Source organism: Scatophagus argus, chromosome 12, assembly GCF_020382885.2.
Source record: "Scatophagus argus isolate fScaArg1 chromosome 12, fScaArg1.pri, whole genome shotgun sequence".
Taxonomy (NCBI): domain Eukaryota; kingdom Metazoa; phylum Chordata; class Actinopteri; family Scatophagidae; genus Scatophagus; species Scatophagus argus.
The window spans coordinates 6777395-6796677 of record NC_058504.1 but is presented as its reverse complement, the minus strand read 5'-3'; the positions used below and the strand labels follow the sequence as shown (position 1 = coordinate 6796677).

At 38.4% G+C, this 19283-nt stretch overlaps 1 long non-coding RNA gene across 1 annotated transcript in view; it reads left to right on the top strand.

The window, feature by feature from the left end:
* Positions 1-19283, top strand: part of LOC124067965 — a 169323-nt gene that overhangs the window by 611 nt on the left and 149429 nt on the right. The window lies entirely within an intron of this gene.

Sequence of the window (19283 nt, the reverse complement as noted above, 5' to 3'; positions counted from 1 at the left end):
AACTTTATTGTGTGTGAACAGTTATAAAACAACTCAGGGTAGCCCTGAGCACATAAGTCTGATGTAATGTCTGATGACCATTTAAAACAGGAAACATCCTTTTGTTTATCTCGTTATCACAAGAAAAGAGTGTTGTTATCACAAAATCATACAATAACTGACTCGTGATCTTCAGATGACAACATTCAGAAAAGTAATTGGACCTTCAGCCTCCGTTTATGTCATCTGTAGAAAAGAAACGAGAACCTTAACTGAAAATGAGACAGATCGGACAGGTGGGAAAACAGGGACCGTAAACCCGGCGGTCCGTGGTGTTTATTTATCGAACGTCAACACCAGCTTAGAACAGAGCAGACTCGGTCCAACTTGGTGTGGTCAGTCATCACACTGACAAAGATTCTTCTATTACACCCAATGAGATTAGGCATTGTTTTTAAAACAGTAAGGCTACTGATACTGTTTCACTATTATTTATTTTCACACAAGTGTCCTTAGTGTATTTTATTCTTTATTTTATTCTCTATTCTATTTTTATACTCAGTATTTCGTGTCATAGTGTGTTTTATTGTATTCAAATATACCGAACTGTTATGACAACCTAATTTTCCCTCGGGGGTGAATAAAGTCATCTGTCTATCTGTCTATCTATCTTTGTTCTTTAACTTTGGGCTCTTATGGAAGTTACTGGACTATGTATGTGGTTGCTGTTGAGACTTTTAAACTTAAAACTTAAAATAACTAACATAAAGAGGACATTTTAACGGTTTTACACATTCCTTCACAGTTTAAGGTTATTTGTGAGAGTACACGGTTTTAAAGTGTATTAAAGTGTACAGAAATGAGAGATAACAGGTAAACCTGAGAGCAATTTTATCCTTCTTAGCCAATTCTGTGAAAATTCCTGATCTTGCAGTCCTCAGGACCTTGTTCAGACCTCATCAGCCCTGACTCACACGGAGCATGACCACCGTTCTTCTTCAAAGACTCATATGTGCCCCATAAGACCAGAACGGTCACCTCATCTGAGAGATTAGAGCAGGCTGCAGAAGTAGGATTGGGTCTGTGGAAAAATCTCACTTTTCTCAGTTTGGGGTTGGGTCACTGCAGCTTATAAAGAATAAAAATCCCAGTGATGGTGCATTTGAGGGGTGTCCACTAGCAGATGGCAGCATCCAGTGGGGTGCCATTTGCTTCATTCCTATCTTTGCCCTGCACAGGTGGGTGGTGGTGCAGATTTTTCTCTCCCTCTCTGTTCTTCCTCTGGGGAATCGTCAGCTGGCTGAGGTTTGATATGGCAGAGCCCCAAATAATCACAGCTCAGACAGAGGGGGTGTGTGCAAGCCTTCACCCTAGCATCCAGGGATTTGGGAATAGTTGTCTTGAGGGAGGGTGGGGGTAGGACGCCTGGTGAGTATCATTTCATAGACAGATGATATATGTGGAATGGGATCAAAAGCGGGGATTTGGGCCGAGCAGTGGTTTTCACAGCAGTGTGTGGCTGAGTTGCTGAGCTTCTCAGACGGTCAGTGTTTTTGTCATCGTTTTTATCTCTTCTTCAAACTCTTAGTCTTTGTGATCTCTTCCTCAGTCCACTCCTTTTTTTTTTTTAAATCTAAGTTACTGTTGCTTTATTCTCGCTCCCATTTTTTTCTGTGAGAGGCATTCAGTTTGGATGCTCCCGCTCAGGGTTTGTCCATGGACATAAAATCAGCTTTACTCAATTTTGCTGACAGCTCACTCTGAACCATCAACAGCTGCTTTTATTCTCATCCGCCAACACAGACAGTAATTACTCCCATCATCACCACCCTCACTATTATTATCATCAGCACTATTGCCATCATCTTTGCTCATCGGCACTATTTTGACCATTCAATCTGTCTTTCTTTCAAAGTGCTTGGCTAATCAGAGCACAAACATTTCCACCATATAACAGACTGAATCTGATTATAACTGCAGACAGAAAAACAGGATGAAGAAAAGAAATTTCCGGTTCTCTAATCACCACTCCTCAGCAAAACAGCAACAAAATAGAGGGATGGGTGCAAATTGCTGTTGAAACATGTCTATGCAAACATTACTCTGCATTCAACGTGTGCTGCACCTGTGAAATGTGTTTACAGCTTTCACAGCGACAAGAGGTGAAATCATTTGGCTGTGTGGATAAAATGACACGTGCTTATTGCTGCATTGTGTGGGCAATGGCCAAAAAGTGACCAATTAGCCGTCAAAGGTTGCCTCAGGTATTTTTCTGCTCATTTACAACAAAGCTTTGTGCACCATTATAATCCAGGGTTGGGGAGGAAACTGCAAGACATCAGTTGCTAATTTAAGAGACAATCTCATCCACAGGTGAAGTGAAGAATAATTGCACAGTGGGGAACTACCTCTCACCAAAGAGGTAGTTCTTCTTTCAGAGTTGAATGTGTTTAATTTACATCAATGTCGTACACAAAGGAATATGGCTGTTTCTGTTCATTATATTGCAGTGACTTTGTTTTCACAGTCCGTGATCTGTTCTGTTCTCTCTCGATCAGTCACCTTCTGTTGATACCCGGTACTAATCTGACACTAGTTCTGTTTTCTTCACCAAATTTAAAATCTGTGCGCCTTTCTGTGTCGAACTGATTGGAATAATTTTTATGCCAGATAACATAAAGCTATCTGCAAATTTAAGCATTTAATCTAGTTCTCTTTGGTCTGCAATGTTTAGGAAGTAGAACATACACATCATTAACCTAAGGTTTCCCTGAAGAACTCTGCAGAACATTGCACTGTAAACATGATTATTATTCACTTCACCTGTCAGTGGTGTTTTGGCTGATTGGTGTATATTTCAGTTAAAGTTGTAAATGCATGGAATATTAAATATATAATATAACAGCAGCATGAAAACACACAAGACATAAGTCAACGAAAACATTTTTCTTTTTGTTTTCATTGTAAGAAATGATCACAACAATTTAAAAGAACAGGTTGAACATATAAGTACCCTGAGCTGGTTATAGAGTTGTTTTTAATGTCTGTTGTGATGTAAGGACATCTGAAATCACAAAACACCCAGCCAGATAAGGAAAACATGTAACTGCAGAGCAATATCTATCTATCTGTCTTTTATGCCTCTGTGTGGGACCATTGTCTGTGTTCACATTGGGTCATGAACGTGAACGGTGAGGTGGGGACTTGAATTCTGGTGGTTTAATAATTATTGCAGGGGTGTCATAGTATGTCTGTTTGTTGTGTGTTGATATAAAACAGCTCCTTTTATGCACAGGAGGGCTGTGTTTTTTACGAGCTACACTGCTTGTCTCTGTGATTAAGGATATGCTGGACTATAAACTTTTACTGCCCAGGAATAATTACTGGCTGTTTTTAGGAATATGACATATTTCCAAAGGGATCTTAAAAATAAACTGGACCAGAGAACCTGCAATAAACAGTGACATGGCTCAAAGCTTTGTGATTGTTTGCTGCAAAATCCAGACATAAATCCCACTGCGTATGAAAGCGTCTGTAATGTTAAGAGTTTATGACATGCTATTTATTTAATATGATATCAAAGACCACTTATTAAACATCATTTGGACATTAATTGCTGGTAATTGACAAACCTCTTTCATCCCTGACACCTGAGAAGACTGTGTTGCTGTTAATCCTCTGGTTTGGCTGTATGTTGTTGTCAAAGTCCCTGGATCGATTGTTGATCCTTGCACTGTGGTGTGATAAAGGTCTGACCATCCTTTGTTACTGTAGCAAGGAAAAACATCCCTCCGAAATGATGTTAAATGAGTCTAGAATAGTAGAATAGTTTTCTATACCCCAATACAGGAGGAAACAAGACCTCAGAAATAGCACATAGTCCTCAAAATCCCCAGCACTTGTTTTAGTGACTGTTAACATCATGCAGATGATTGCTCTTAGACAGTTTACAAAATGATCCACGGTGTGTTTAGACTGTGCTCTGTGCATGTACAATAAAATGTTTTCAAGCCCAAACGACAGAGACAATAGTCAGTTCAAAACCAAATATTTGATCTTTGAATCTTTTGAATCACTGTTGGCCCTACATTTCCTCTCAGTTCTGAAAATATTTTGACTGCAGACACAAACTCTTGTTGTGTTATTACTTTGGCGTAGAAAACTTTAATCCATGAAGGGGAAGCTGTCCCAAACATTCTTTCAGCTGCTTCAGTCAAAAAGCCATTTGCCTTCAGTCTGACTGCAGACAGGATCTTTGAACTGTTTGGTTTGTCTGAACTCTTCTTTGATGTATTGTTAACAGCTTACGGGAATACTAGAATTTGCAAATCTGTTAAACAGCCTCTGTTGGTCAACGTAATGAAGAAGGTCAGGTTAGTCACTCTAGTTGACCAACTGTGTGATGGATGCATGGAAAGTCTTACCTAGTGATGTGAACTTGCATTGTTTTGACTTTTAGAGTGAATGTTTGTTAATGACAAGTTACTGTTACTGTCTGAGTCACAGTGAATGTAATTCCAGCAGGTTTTGTCCATAAATAATAGTTCAGGTTGAGAAATGTGACATGCACGAGTTGATGACAGGAATTCAAAGCTTCCAGCAAGCAGTTTGAAAACAGCTGTTGCAGGACAATGGCTTGCTTTCATTACTGGTTTAGCCTTGAAGTTATTCTTTTGAGTTTTCATGCTCAACATATTTTTGAAGTGTTAAATTTCCAAAATTAAATGAATAAAAGCAAAACACTGAGAATTTGACTGTTGAAGACAAAACTCTTTACTCTTCCAGTTGACAAGATATGTTTAAGTTAGCTGATTGCTAAGGCTGTCAAGTGATGCTCAGCAAGTCATATACATGAGACAGTCATCAGCGCTATTGAAAGAACCCAACACAACATCACAGCACCATGTTCCACTTAACATCGTTATCTTATCTTTAATGTCACAGTCAAAATCATATCCACAGCACAGAACAAAGTTTGAATGATCAGGCAAGTCGAGAACGGAGATGAGGGGTGTCAGATCAATGGAAAAGAGACAGCAAATGGAATCTGTAATTAAGCATTTAAATCACAAATAAACAGAACATTCACAATATCACAGTAAACAGGACATTCATAATATCTCAGTTATGATAGCAAGTTAGTTAAAATACTTAAAATACTTTAATATCTGCATCAGAAAAGACAACCATCAATCATCCCTTCAGTCATCGACATATGATTTGATCAGCAATCGGCACAAGCCTGTTTGAGCCAGATGTATCATATATATTGACACAGTATTGAAATGATGATGACCGTTAAAAAAACGTTATTTTTTAAAATTATATATTTATGTTTTAAAAATACATATTTTTAAAATATTCATCAAGTTATGTGCTGAGTGGGACACTTCACAATTGAAAAATATCTCTCTGAAGGACAAACTTGTTTGTTTCTAAATGAGCTATGCTGAGCAGAAATTTGAATGTGACATTTTAGACAATTTATCGTCCTTGCTTTAGCTGACAGTTCACTCTTGACTTCTCATGATTCATTTCATGTACTTTACTTCCATGTTAGCTTAAAACCTGAGGTTGATAGTAAATTCCTGGAAACAGCAGATAGTGATAAAGTGCTAAAAATGTGCTAGAAGTGAAAGGTACTGGTCAAGTGAGTAATGCGACATTGGGAGTTTTATCAACAGCTGTCTTCTCACTTCTTTAAGGTAGTTTACATTTAGGTAGAGCATCCAGCAACAGAAATGAAATGAAAGGCCTGTGTATGAAGAAGATTTTTTTTATTATCATTTTTAGCTTTATTCCCCCCCAATACAAATCTTTGAGCTGCATACAAACAGCAGAATGTGGCAAAACCCCTTTCCCTCTACATGATTTAAATAAAAGCATCACCAGCATTAACACATGCAAAAAGGATGAAATAATTAAATAAGTAAGAAATGAATAAGGCACATGTTTTTGTGACTACAGCACAAAAATAAATTCAAAACTTAAGAATATAGCTGCAGTTGGTGCAATGAGTTGTATTTAAAACTTTTAAATTGTTGACTTGTGTTATGCACAAAACACAATGAATGTGTCACGGCTCCACATGATGAATACTACGTGACATGCGCTCATTTGTCTCCCTGTAGAGACACCACTAAACAGGTTGTACACAGCTGCAGTACTTCTGCAGTGCATCGCTTGGGATGTCGCCATCTGTTTGTGCATACAAGCTTGTATCTCTTTGTTGGAAGACAAACTGCTGCTGGAGACACTTTATGTTACAGTCACTATCTGTACACAACTAAAAAATGAGAAAGTAACTCTGAACATAAACTTCCCATTTTGCCGAACTTGCATTAAATCTGGTTACTGTCAGCCGCATTGTCACCCACAGCAGCAATGACTCCCCTAAGTGTGTTTTCTTAAGATTACATTTGACAAGCCCAAAACACATTAAAATGGATTTGATATTCTTTTGATGCTGTGCCCAGTTGATCTCATTACACACACCTGGAATATTTAGTCAAATTGAACCTCTATTTGTTCTATTGAGGTGCATGACCAAACAATAGTTGGTGTATAAACCTTCGATTAAACAACAGCTTTTTATGGCTAATGTTTTGGGAAACAAGGATTTTGTTTTAAAGTTAGTCCTCAGCTGAGCAAAGTTAAGTACTTGGGTCTTTTGCAATGTGTCTTACCTACCAAATCCCTGCTCTGGATTGGACTGATGTGAGTCAATAATGAAGTACTGCAGAAGAGTTGTTATGGCTCCCACTGCTTTTCTTGAAAAGACCACCCTACTTTACCTCTGATTGGCTTACCCTGATATTCTTACACTCTGAACCAATTTAGTTGAAACCACAACTGTACCCTTTATCAGTGATGAGTAATGCCACATTTCAGTTCTTAAGGGCTATGAATCAGTTTGACTCCAGCAGAGAGACTATATTTTCTGGTTGTGTCTGAGTTTTTCTTGCAGTTGTTTTCTGAAGCAATAAGCCAGTGCTAATACAACAAAGAATGTGAGCTCCTGTTTCCCCTGAAAACACATCAACCCGTTGTGCTGTGTCTCTGGGCTAGACAGAGTTAACAGGCTGGCTGTGTCTTCTCACACGCCGAGCTTGGAAAAATGATTCAACCGGGACTAACAGTAGTTGGTTTCATCAAGTAAGTGAGTGTTAGTGAGGGGCAGCAGCAGGCTGGGCAGGAAGGATAGTGTGTGTCCATAATGACACACGCTGCAAACACAATTTCAATAATTATCTACACCTGAACTTATTTAAGAAGCCAGTTCTGTCAAAAACCTTGTATGCAAATGCAGGCAAATTCTCTTCCATTTGTCAAAAATTTGGGGTTGAAGTTAGGCTTTACCTGATATAGGTAAAAACCTATATGTAACCCTTTCGATTTTTGACCAGACGTTTTCTCTCCTAGAGTAGTGAGAGTAGTGCACAGATCATGGTGGGTTAAGTAAAGCATAATGCCCAACAAGATCAATTTGAGGCAATCTCTGCTCCACATCGTCCATTAATTTCTCATAATGGACACCTTGAAGGGCATTTTCCTGCTTATACCATGGTTGCTTACCATTAATTAATTTATATTTTCATGCACTTTGAAATCAAAATTTTACATTTCTCAAAAGCTGTACTGACTAATACCTTGAACAATCATTTCTGTCCCATATACAAGGCCTTACGCAATATAAATGCTCTTCACTACTCTTGTAAATAGGATGAATCTTAGATGTTATTTACCAGTGGGAGATATTTCTATTCTGCTCCACTCTGTCTCAGCTATGACCAAAAGGTAATGTTATCCTACCAAGATTCAAAGTCAATAAAATTGCATATGGTTGAAAACCAGTTCATATAAATTTATACTATGTTTAAGAACAAGACCATTTAGCTATCAGGCTGTATCATTGCCCCCAAATCAATCTCTCATGAACAAAAAACAGTGTGTACCGTTGGCCACAGCACGTTGAAGTAAATGAGATTTGTGATGCCTACAAAGTAAATTCAGACAGACAGTGTGTTGTGTTGTGTTGTGTTGTGTTGTGTTGTGTTGTGTTGTGTTGTGTTGTGTGCAACAGCTGCCATCCTGTGCTGAGGACGAGGCACTGACGGACTACATTAAAACAAGGTAGTTTTAAAACTCGGTGGGTGTCCATTATCAGAAATTAATTGACATGATTCAGCTAATCAGAATCGAGTATTGCCCGGACCGTTGTATAACCTGTTTTAGAACCTCAGGCCAAATATTTGCTGTGGGGCTCTTGTTGGCCTCCAAGTACCCTTCAGTTATATTGCATGCAGCTGCAGTGTAGTTATACTGTAAATCTTCGCCTCCATTTTTCTGCATGTCAGTCAGTTTGTGGTAATTTGATACAACACAACTTAATTTTATTCAGGAAAAGACATCATGAGAGCATAACATACTACTAAAAAAAAGTAATGATAATAAAAGTAATAATAACAATAAGAAGAAATAATGTCATGACAAGAGGAAACTGTGCTTACCGGGGGTTGTGGTAACCCAATATTTTCCATCATTGAATCTGAATTCCATCCTTCTTTTCAACTTATTAGAGCAATGAGGGAGATCTAACATAACTTTAATTAATTCACACCCACATTGTGAATACCCACATGTAGACCACCTGCAGTGCACCTGCATTTCCAGCTGCTGTTGAGTGTGCATTTTAACCATTGTGTGATCTTGTCTTTGATCTCACACCCATGACTTCATTGTCTCGCATGGTCATCACTTTGTTAGGCTGTATGTCTACAGAGCCTAGCTATTACGAAATGTCGCATCAGCTGAGTGCCTGAAGCTTCTTTAGATAGCACAGTAATTCTGATTAGGCTGATAAAGGAGGAGAAAAAAAAAAAAAGAGATTGATGTGGTGGAGGATGACGGACCAGCAAGTAATACTGATAACACTTTATCAGCCAGTGGCTGTTAAGTGATGTTCAGTGATGTTTCAGTGCTTTCAATGCTCAACATGGTGAATGAACCTCAGATCTTGTTCAGTAAATATGTGTTTTAAAGTTAATTTAAACGCTGATGAACAATACTGACCTCACTAACAAATGCAAGAGTGCAATGCAAGCATAAAGAAATAATGCCCAAAACATAAATTTATATCAGATTATGCAGAAAAATATAAAAAACTATACATATACATAAGACCACAAATAGATCTGACTTGTTCAGCCATAATCAGGTCAGAAAAATGTTTTGGCACATTTACATCTAAAACAGTAGTTGACCTGTTTACTATAGAAAGATCACAAACAATCAGGTGTGGAACATGACCGCTTCTGATCATTAATGAAAGGCCACAATCTGAGATGGTGGGGGGAAAAAAAGAAGTTTTAAAGTAAAAGAAACAAGCCTCATTAGCACTGTTCTACACCCACTAATGATTTGAAGAAAGATCAGACAAACAAGAAGGCACTTTTTATCAAACATTTCAAAGATTCCTGAGATTCCTCATAGTTAAAGCAGATATCTTGGTGTGATAATTGATCATAATTCAAGGGTCTTTATTTGATCTTTAGGTAAAAGCAGCTGTGAAAAGGGCATCCTCATTTTCAAGCGTGTATGTCATTACCAAGCTTTTATGGAATACAAAGGGAGATTATTAAAACTGCACAAGATAATACATTTTGGTCATTGCACAGAAATGATTAGATGGAGGTGATGAAGAGGTTCAGTCAGTCTTTTGATCAGTTACTGCTTCTTGTACATGGGGAAGATTTCTGTCAATTAAATCTCTTGCTGTTCAACTGTTGCGGCTGATTGCTTCATTCAGGCCTTTTTCACAGAATATGTTTTGACATGTTTGGGATCCTGGTATTGTCCATATTGGCTCACCTGTAACTTACTTATAACTATAATACCTGGACTTTTCTTACCAATGATAAGTCAAAATGTCAAATGTCAGAAAGACTGTGCTGAGATCAAAGACTCTCACAGTGCATTACTCAGCCACCTGTGGCAGTACTGAGCATAAATGTCATCAAGCACTCCAACTGCTGAGTGAGAAGACACTGAGCGCCATCTTGGATTTTTTTATGATGTGAATTAAGCTCAGTGGGATTTTCCTTTCCTGTGATGGAATATGTGATTTCATTACTTTGCAATAGTTCTTCAATAATTACAATATAAAGTTTTCTGAAATGTTCCTGAGAAATTTATCTACCCTCGGGCAGCCAGATTTCAAGAAATCACACCAAATCCTGGTCAAGTACAACACAGCCCACAGTGTTATGGCATATGCTTAAAACTTACAAATAAAGTACCACATCATAAATATGATGTGGCTTAAATGTCTTGGGATTCAACTCCAGGTTTTCCCTGTGTTGCCTTGGTTTCACTCTGTCTCCCTTGTGTGTGTTGTGGCTTCCAAACTCTTAGCACCTGGTTGAGCTCTACACCTGTTGACAATCAGCCCATCGACCCACTGCCCTCCTAGCTCCCAGATCTTCCCTGTTTATCCTGTAATAAACTCTCCATTTACATCCACCTCCTGTGTGTAAATTCTGTGTGTTCAGTCCAGTTAAAAACTTAAACCAACAGTAGCGCATTTTCATTATAAAAAAAGCAGGAAAATTGACTTCCCATTATGTTTCTTTCCTTATATACATACAAACAGTTCAGACTAAACTTAAAACTTTAAGCTCCCCTTAGTAATAATTTCCTTTCACATTGAAAACAGGCAGTGAATCTTTTTTATTGAAAAAACATTTCATAGTTCCTCTGCACAAATGTGAAGTATACATCATTCCACTTTTTTTTGCTCCCCATCCCAGCCTCTTTGTGACCAGAGGGCAAATTCTGTGATCAGTCCTCCAACGTGTTGTTTTGCTTTGTTGGCTGGAATCCACCAGAGGATGTTATAGAAGTGAACACCTATCCTGTGGTTAGCTTGGCTTCCTTTCATTTACTGCACGTGAAGCATTTTTAAACAAGTATTTTTGTAACCTTTCTCCTCACACAAGTCGAACACAGGCTTGTTCCTGTCAACGGCTACCATCAGAGTGACTTATTTGTGCTGCTTACAATTTAAACCTGTCATTACTGCTGTGACTTTGAAATGTTTCTTTAAAAGTTCCTAAGTGGCTTATGGCATTTTGCTCAAACTTTTCCTCCTCTGAGCCTCTGTAAATGAAAAAAGAAGATGAATTAGTGCGCTCAGGCTGAGCTTTAGAAACCTGCAAACTACGAGAGTGATGGATTTCTCTTTTGTTTCAGACCTATTTGAGAGATTATATTATATATCCCACTGTGTCCTTTCATGCAGGGTCAAGGTACAGCACGGAAGAGTCTGTCTTTCTTCTCCAACTAAAGTGGGCTCAGTGTATCAAGCTTTTCACCACAGATGCATCTTGACTAATGGAAACACCTCTGGTACATTATTGTATCTCATATCACCATGGTGGCAGAGTGTGAACCATTAAATAACACAGTCACAGTGCTATTTATTTTTAGTACTGAGAGAACTAATAACAAGAACAGGAGCAGAGAGGTTTTCAAGGTGCCTTTAGTGGCTCCAGCTCATGAAGACAGTAATTTAGACAGTAACTTTAATGCCGGTGGAGAGAAATGTTGTTGCTAATTGAATGAGAGTACTCACACCTACAGCTAAAAGCAAGTCAATCTCTATAAAACTAGTGCTGTGGGGTAAAACAAAGAAAAGGGTGATGGAAAAACAAATAGAAAGTTATCTCTCCAACCCTTTAAAAGCCAGTGTCTGCAGTAAGCATGATGAGTTCGTGTCAGAGGTCACTCAACACATTTCCTTTGTAAAAGCAGGAAAGTAGATGTGAACTCTTTGCATTTGTACAACTCTGAATACTTTCCTGTAAGATTTCAGTACACTTTACTTTTTACATACTTTGTTGCTCATCATAGCACTGAATGGGCACCAGACAATGGGAAGTAACTCATCACAAAGAAAGAGTGGTAATGACTGGAATTTCGGCTGGTGGTGGTGGAGTGTCAGTTACTTTCTCCTCACTGATGGCTTCCTATAATGTTGCAGCAAGTCCCATCTTATTTTTTTTACCTCACAAACTATTGACCAGGCTTAAGGTCAAATAGTATTTTCAAATTACTCTCAGGGTTGGTTTTAGCCTCTTTGGAGTAATAGATGGGTTCCCTTTTGCCAGTCACATTTAGGAATACTGAGTATATGCAAGTTAATTTAGAGGATGATTTTCTGATAAATTGGATGCTACATGTCATGCAGTCTTTTGGTGACACATTGTAATGGGAAAAAAAAGTGGCTTTTCAGAAAATTGAATTTGATTCCAGTCATTTTGCTTATCACAAATTTTCTGTCACAGATATTCTTATACTTATAATGAAAATGGTAAAGGTATAATTTGTCCCAAGCTATTAGGTCTGCAATAAAAGAGGAGAGTTGGGGAGCTATCAATCAAGCACAGTCTACGCTTGCCCATGCCGCTTTGAGAAGAGGTTTATTCAGGCTTAATGTGCATCTAAGGCTACAATACAAACTGCACTCCAAGCAGTTTTTAACTAATTACGAAGCAACTCTCAAGTCTCAAGTTTAACATTGGCACCTGTATATGACCTCTGTCAGCATATCAGACATCGCCAGCCAGAGGACTGGATATTTGCATTGTGATTGTTAAGACTCACAGTCTGAGAAAAGAAGCTGCTCTGTCCTGTAATGGTACAGCAGCAAATACTTCTGTAGCAGCAAAATGTCTTTGGTTTTTCAGCTGTTGATCTGACAGAACAAACGATCTCACAGCCCTTTGGTTTGGTGAATATTGTGGCATATATTGCAATACGCAGTATTTTTGCTATTTTCTGACATTTTATATTGTAAACTGTTATTTGATTTAACAAAGCAAATCGTCATATTCCTTGACAATGAAAACAACTCGTATTTGCAGCACTATGCTGAGTAAGACATTTGCATCACTGCCACACTGTGTCTGATTCACAATGTCACACAATAATTCTATTATCCATACCCAGTGGACTCCTACAGAGCTTTTGCAAGGAAGAGATTATTTGATATAGCGCAATATGTAAAGCTTCTAATTCATATAGAGCTGGCTGATTGTCTGTTAAGACAAGAAGTTAGTCTGAATTTCACCTGAGGCTGATAACGGATATGGTGGCAAGTAAATCCATTAAATGACTGTTCCATTACAAACAAGCTCAGCCTGCTCTCACATTATCTGCAGCCTTGTAGCCGCAACACAAACAACAGTTCTTTTCGGAAATGTGTCCTGTAAATGATGATGATTTAACTTGTCTGTAAGGAGGAGTGGAAGCTTTGAAAGATGACATCCTGTTATGCACTAATCCTAACCTCAGGATAAAGGAAGGAATCGAGGTACCTTTTGCCAAAATCTCAGCAGATCCTCTGAGAAAATGCATACCATATTTCTGCTTTTCCCTGAGGTGCAATATAACACATTTTCATATCTCAGAATTCAACTTTTTAAGTGCTTCAAACCAGTATTGGCCTTGGATTTAATTTATGAGCGTTTCCTATTTTTAATGGTGCATGGCATGTGACACCGGGCACTTACAAAAGTGAAGTATCTTCAGGGACTCCTACTCATTTTCAGTGTACCACTGAAATCTTTTAGAGTGAATTTTTCCTCCGTTTCATAACAAATATGTTGTTCTTGGCTTTCACAGGGTCAAAAATCTGATTTTTTTTTTTTTTTTTTTTTATGCAGTGGGGAGGTTTGTGCTTTGAATTTTTTTTGCATATACTCTGCCATTGCGTTAGTAAATACTGCTGTACTGTGCGTTTTTTCTTTCTTCATTTTTTCAGCAGTCTCTCCCCTGGACAATGTACCCTGTCACATTTTTGGAAACAGCTCAGTAATGTCACAACAACCACAACAACTACCTGCAAACTCTCCAGATCCCAAGCTGATCAAGAATCTGCAGAATGCACCGGAATAAGTTGAATCCACCCTCTCCCGCTCCCGTGCATCAAGTCCCCACACTTAAAGCACAGGACCCAAACATTCTGATGCCAGTGACCACAAAATACCCCCAGATGTATGTGTCCCCTCCCCTGACAGGTCAGAGCTTTTTGGCAGCACATGGGGAACCTACAGAATACTAAGCAGGTGGTATTAATGTTGCGGCTGATCACAGATCTTCTGCGGATGTTGCCTCCTCAGATCCTTCTGTCTCTTTATGTAATCCCAGACAGACTGGATGATGGTGAGATCAGGGCTCTGTGGGGGCCATACCATCACTTCCAGGGCTTTTTGTTCTTCTTTACACTGAAGATAGTTCTTAACAACATCGACTGTATGTTTGGCGTCGTCGTCCTGTTGCAGAATACATTTGGTGCCAATTATACGCCTCCCTGGTGGTACTGCATGATGGATAAGTATCTTATTCAGCCCATTATTTTGGGGACAAGAATCTGTTTACATGGTCACATTATGAGGACCCATCTGGGTACACAACACTAGTACCCACAATGTAAATCATTAAATATTAGGGTGAAGACTTGCTTGAATGTTAGGTTAAGATAAGAGTCAGGATTAGGCAAGTAATATTTATTGTTATGGTTAGGTGGTGGTTAAGCCTCCAAGAAAGGAATGTAGGTCCATGTGATGTCCCCAAAAGTGATGGAAACACAACTGTGTGTGTGTGTCAGAAGTGCTTTGCAGGCTGCTGAGAGTGAATAGCTAGGACTTTTCAACACAACCCTTATCAGGGGCACACACACTCACAACAGAGCCAAGGAGACTCTGAAAGTTGACCACTCTCAGATTACCATCCTCTGTTCTTGATGCTGCATTACAGTTTTTCAAGCATCAATAGAGTTTAAACCACAAAATAAACCAGAGGATTGATTTAAAGATTTAAAAATATTAAATCTACGATTTTGTAATTGACTATACAATGATTCGTATACTGGGGTTCTTGACGATGAAATTATCTGTGTAGATGAGATTTAAATGACTTCAGCTGCTGAACTCTTGAACTTGAATTATTTTCATGTCAGTCAAGTTATTATCACCTGGTGCCTCAGCGGGCAAGATGTAACAGCCTTCCTCTCCAAAAATATCTATATTTTTTCATCTTCCACACTTCATTACTTTAGCGACTAAAATAGCTCTAAAAGAAAACTCCATCTCATTTGCTGTCCTCTGTCAGTTCCATATTCAGCACACAGTGAGCTGCTTCAGAAAAGTTCACTTAATGGTCAGTGTATAGTGTCATATTATCATAAGTGTGGGTGTTCCTGTTTGAAATAGTAACAAGATATTTTAAAGCAATTAACCTAAATAACCCGTGTTAAAGATTTCACCAGAGAGCTAGCAAGAAAGACATATAAAGAGACCCACTCTGGTAAATAACAACCTCAGAAAGGTATCTATTAGTTGCCACTGTTAATGTTGGCAGAGCATTAAGTAGTTAATGCACAGCTGTGGCCAATTAAAATGTAACAGCATTTTGTTTCTCTTTGTCTGCATGCATGGTCACGGAAGATGGGTAGAAAAGGGGCAAATTACCTGATCTAAGCACCTGATTTTCTGAAACTTTGCACAAGGATTTTTGAGATTCCCAAGAAAAGCAATGGCTCTAGTGACCTCATTATGATTTTTGTCCACTGGAAGTGGGAAGGGAGAGGATTGAAGTCATCCCACACTGAAAGAAAATATATGAACATATATGTTTTTTTTTTTATCTATGCCACATATATTTTCCAACATATGTGCACATATTCGAAATTGGCCCCCTACACATGTGTCTTTCAACTATGTATATACTGTATATATCCATATATGCACACATATGTTTACATATATGCTATACATATATATTTAAACATATGTAAATATATGCTATACAAATTGGCAACACTTAATGATTGCAACAAGTGAGTAGAAAACATGTTACAACCCACTGATTCACAATGAAAATAAATATATCATTGGAAATGCTCTTCACCTCAGCCGTACAACATTTTGGTGACATTCTTGTAACTGCACAGGTGGGCCTTTTGGAAGGTTTTGTATGTATCCATAGCCATAGAATGGATTACCATAGAGTTCTGTAGGAACTTTGATGGTTTCAAGTGGATGAATCAAGTAAAGTTCACATTCATAATCTGGCTGTTAGGATCTCAGCAAACCATCTGCTTGCAGGAAATTTATGACCTCATGCAATGGACATACACCGTAGCAAATGTGGGAGTAGGTTCTATAAAGCAGACACCACATGCAAGCAGAACTCAATGTTCATGTCTGTTTGTTGACTGTATGTGATCGCAGGGCTTCTCCCATAGCACCATGATGAGATTGACAGCTTTGGTCTTCAGTGAAATATCTTGACAGCTATTGCATGAAAATCTCATATTTTACTCAGGATGAATACTGTCACTTGAACTGTTAACTTTTCATATTTCACCACTCAAAATCTGTATTCCTCCAATACTTTGCTTGAGGACCACATATCTACAGAACCAATGATTCCCATCAGCTTCAGCAGCAATTTGTTTTTAGCACTAATAATCAAATGTTAGCATGCTGGCATGCCAAATTAAAATGACCAGTGTAGTGCCACTTCAAAATGTGACTGTTCAGAATGGGCCAGAAGAACCACTGAATGCGTAGGGTTATCAATGTGTTTCAAATCAAATTGACTGTTGCCTCATTGGAGTTATAACCCAACCCCAGCACAATTAATTCACTGGTTCTCAAACATTTTAACATCAAGTACACATATTATAAACTACAGACCCAGATATATAATTTTATATCATGTTATCAAATAATACAGACATTTATTTTGACAGCATTTTCCTTTGAATACCAATACAGCATTATTTACTGTCCAGTCTATTTTTCCATGATGAGACGTGTTTGGAGGTGATTATTTATTGCAGGGAAAGGAGAACAGCTCACGGGAGTTGTAAATGAGAAGTGAGGCTCGCTCTGGCGGAAAGGCAGAAATAAGTCAAGTCAAGTCAAGTCAACTTTATTTGTATAGCCCATTTTTACAAGCAGTTTGTCTCAAAGGGCTTAACATAACATCAGCAACATCCTCTGCCCTTCGACCCTCACATCGACTAAGGAAAAACTCCCAGAAAAACCTTTAACAGGAAAAAATGGAAGAAACCTCAGGGTGAGCAACAGAGGAGGGATCCCTCACCCAGGACGGGCAATGGATGTTGTACAGGCAGGAAAGCAATTAACAACATGCTAACATTTGATTCAAATAACTTGAGCAGTGAAGGCTTCAACAGCTTGGGATTTTTTTTTTTAGCTGCAGCTGAAGATTTTGTTCACTACATTCCTCGAAATTTGTATTGCTGTATTCAAAATTTAAATTGTAATTTTTGGTGTGAATATACGATAGGAAACGGCCTTCAATTCATGCAGCCTATGCTCCATTTCAAACTCCAGTTTATACAAGAAATTTACAGCTTTTTTTTGTTTTCTTATTTAACAATGACAAAAACTTTATTTGAGTTGTTTTGCTCAGCTAAACTTTCACTCAAAGATTTAAAAATAGTACCTCTGTTCTGTATTCTTGTCACTCTTCAGCTGTGAAAGCAATGAAATACATAAAGTTGTGCGATTTATGACACAGACATAAATCATAATAGTAGAACATTAACATTTTGTTATAAAGTTGCTGCTGGGCATGAATGAATCTGTGGACCCTGCTGGAATAAAAAGATGTACATGAGGGATGCTGGGACTCTGAGCCAGCTTGAATTGCATGAACTATATTTTCGCTCAATCTGTGGTAATACCTAAAATGTATTTGGGATTGTCTGTTGTGTAGTGTTTATACTGCAGGACCTCCGGGCAAAATCTGACAAAAACAAAACCTGAAAAGAAAATCCCCCCCTTTTTGTTTACCTGAAAACACAGAGTTATAAAAGATTTGATTAAAAAATAGAAATAAAGATCAGATTCAGCCCTGATCCACGTCAGGTATTTCACATTCTCATCCCAGGTCAACAGATATCAACATTTTGTCATGCTACTTGTATCTCATCCAGATTTATAAGTACACAGAGCTCAAAGGTTGATTTCAAGTTTCCCCATGACATGGTCAAATGACTTTCTTGAGCTGAACAAGACAGCCTGACACAAAACAAACATACGATGGCTTCACTGCTTCTTCAGAGCTTCTCCACAAAATGAAAAGACCAGCGGATGGATATTTTTCATCTTGTATTGGGGGATTACTTATGTAGTGTGACCATTCTGCAGGGATTACAAAAACGGGAAATTGGTTTAAACTCTGGGAAGAGAATTAATGGCAAATGCCATGTGAAACATAGATTTGACAATAGAAAAAAGGGAAAACACGCTACCATGGACATGCAGAAATAAAATGTAAGTTACATTTATATCCATTGATTATTTTTAATACATCTTGTACCCTGAGGATAGGATGTTACACAGCTCATGCTACACTATATAGTCATATAAGTACTGGTACATTACCATTGCACCGACAGGGACTTAAATGACATCACATTTTAAATACACAGACAGTCAGGACTCTGTGTGGGTCAGTGAAGTTGTTCCTCACCAAACTCATCCAACCATGTCTTTATGGAGCTTTGCTTTCTGAACTGGACACACAGTCATGCTGGAGTAGAAAAGGGCCTTAAACTGTTGCCAAAAAGTTTGAAGCGTAGCATTGTCCAAAATGTCTTGGTATGCTGAAGCATTAAGATTTCCCTTCACTGGAAGTACGGGGCCGAGCCCAACCCCTGAAAAACAACCTGATAATGAGGTGTGTCTAGATACTTTTGTCTATATAGTATATATGTTTAATGACAAAATAGCTGCAGTTTTAAACCCTCTTCAGTAGATTACATTTGATGTTTTGCCCTGAAAATATTTCACTTGTTCTGAGGCGCAAATTTAGCTCACAGCTGCTGTCGGTCTTTTGCCACAACACATTAACTGCTCTGACTTCTTCAAAAGACATCAAGGGAGATGGCCTGTGTGAAGCAGACATAAGGTAAAACCCCTGTCAGTATGTATCAGTCGCCTCAAAATCAACTGCCAAAAGCCACTCAAATTTTGATCTGCACTCTAAGCGGAGAGGTAATCTTCAGCTTCACAAACCAATCAGCAAAACAGAGAAACCTCTTATCACAAGCAATGGTGCTGGGTTGTAAAATATGTCTTGGTTGGAGTGCCATTTACACAAAATAGGACACAAACACCTCAGTGGAATCAGATTTAAGGTGAGCGCAGAGAAACATCAGTCCTTGTATTTGACAATTTCTTGTCAAACTCATCATTCTGCACCCT